The sequence below is a fragment of the Palaemon carinicauda genome, chromosome 4, assembly GCF_036898095.1.
Source record: "Palaemon carinicauda isolate YSFRI2023 chromosome 4, ASM3689809v2, whole genome shotgun sequence".
Lineage (NCBI taxonomy): Eukaryota > Metazoa > Arthropoda > Malacostraca > Decapoda > Palaemonidae > Palaemon > Palaemon carinicauda.
Window position 1 is genome coordinate 71,866,594 of NC_090728.1, and position 2,500 is coordinate 71,869,093.

Genomic DNA, 2,500 nt, shown 5'->3' on the forward strand with positions numbered 1-2,500 from the left:
GAAAAAGATGTTGGATACCAGAAAGACCGCCGACGGCTCCGTTCCCATCTTCAACGTTGAAGAAAGGACGGGAAGGCAAAACTATCTCCTTATAAGGAGTATGAGTTATTGCCCTCAGCCGCCAGCACCCGTTCTGATTCCAGCAAGGTAGGTTAGATGAGAAGTTTAAGGGGATGATGTGAATAGAGCCTTACAATAAGGGAATGAGATGGTGCATGAAATGTTGAGGTCTTACTTTGGTGGAGGTAGTGTTGAGAGCAACTGTGCGTATGCGTATATGCTTTCGACAATTGTTTTTGCCAGTGTGGCCGCTTCTTTCACGGCCTGTGGTGAGTTGGTGTCTACAAGTAGATCACCTCGTAGCTGTGCTGTTTCTCTGCATTCTAGTAAATAGTGCAGGAGGGCGTGTTGTGGTGTGACATCACAGTGCTCACATGGTCTCTGGATGTTATCTACAAGTTCCCAGTTTGCTTTGTATCCCAGCCGGAGTCTGTGTATACATACAGCCTGTTTTCTTGGGGTGTGTCTGTCTATGGGTGGAGGTTCTAGTTCTGTGGCCCATTAGTACCATGTGGCAGAGGGAGAGCCATTCTTTATCCTCATGTGTAGTTCCTTGATTAGGTTGTCCTTGAGCTGTGTCTTTATTTTGCTTTTGATTTGTTGCAGTGCAGGCTGTATGTGCACCTGTACATTGAGAATGTATTTGGTGCTTTTGGCTAGCTCATCAGCCTTTTCATTCCCTGGTATCCCGATGTGACTGGGGATCCAGTTTAGTATTACTAGTCTGTTACTTTCATTATGTTGATTTAAGATGTTTTTAATGTCCGCTATCAGGGACTTGTTTTCTTTGTTTTTGTCCTGCTGTATGGCTTGCACTGAGGATCGTGAATCAGTATGAATGACTACTGGTCCCTCCTCATTTTCAATAGAGTACTTTAATGCTTGCTGTATTGCAACAAGCTCTGTCTGCAGGGTGGAGACATTATTGGATGTTCTCCAGCAAGCTGTGAAATTGCAGGAGTGAACAGCCGCTCCTGCTGTTTGGGTTCCAGGATCTACTGTACCATCAGTATAGTAGATCTGTGCCCCTATTGTCTCTACAGAGTTTATAGCTGCTTTTGCTGCGTTTTTAAGCTCCTCTATTGTGCAGTTTTCTTTTGCCCTTGGGAGTTTGGTGTAGTTGAGTTTAGCAACTTGCTTTTTCCATGGTGGAATGTGTATTATACTCTGTGCTGTGTCAGGGTTTAGTTGTAGGATTATTTCTGTTAGGCCAAGTCTTTTGATGTTATTGCTATGGTCTTTGCCATAAGAACTTGGGGTTTGCACTTCAGGATGTTTGGATAGTTCCTCTCTTACTCTCCTTTTGGTGATTGAGTCTCTGTCTGACAGGAACATCTTTGCAACTATGCTTGCATTTCTTAGTGCAATTCTGTCCTCAAGGGTTGGTAGTCCAGTTTCCATCCTTAGGTTGCACAGTCTTGTCCACATTGGGGCTCCTAACATGAGCCTCATGGCATTGTTTTGAATCACTTCAATTGTGCTTTTTTGTAGATCCGTTAGCCCCAAGAGTGTTGGGGCGGCATAATCTACTAAAGATCTGGAACAGGCCCGATAGTATTTCTTTTGGACGTGCTCATTTGCTCCTTCATTGAGCCTGCTCATATATGCCATAGCTGTATTTCTGGCATTTGTTCTTTCCTTGAGATATTTTATCTCATGCTTGAAAGTGAGTTGTTTGTCTATTATTACTCCCAGGTATGTGTATCTGTCCACCCATTCTAGGGGTTCCATTCCTATTGTGAGTGGTTGTACCGGGTTTGGGGCTTTAATTGTCATTGCTTTTGTTTTGTCAATGTTTATTTTTAGTCCAAGCTCATTGGATTTGTGGCTGATGGCATTGAGTGCTCTTTGCATTTTTATTGTCCTGACTGGCCCTCGAGCTATTACACATACGTCATCTGCATAGATAAATATATTTACTCCTTCAGGTAGCTGAAGTGTGGCTATATTTTCCATGAGGATGTTGAAAAGGAGGGGGCTTAGAGTTCCTCCTTGTGGCGTACCATTTTCCAATTCATGATATGTGGATATCACTCCTTGAAATTTGACTCTGGCTTGCCTTCCTAGCATGTAGTTTTTAGTCCATGCTAGTAGGTGTCCTTTGACTCCTTTTTTAGCTACTGATTGCAGCATTGCAACTGGGCTTGCTAGCTCGAAGGCTTTTTCAAAGTCTATGAAGACTATTGTTACCTTGTTTTGATTTATGCAGCTTAAAACATCTGTGATGCATTCAGAGCTACCAATTCCCTCCTGATATGCATATAGCTGCTTGTTTAGGGGGCCAATTTTGTATTTTATCCTGTTTAGGACCATTTTTTCTCCTGTTTTTTCCATACAGGATACTAAGGCTATTGGCCTAGGGTTTGTTGGATCCTTTGGCTTTGGGATTGGCTGTGTATCTTGTTGTCTCCAGGTTTGAGGTCTTGTGTGCTCAAGGTGT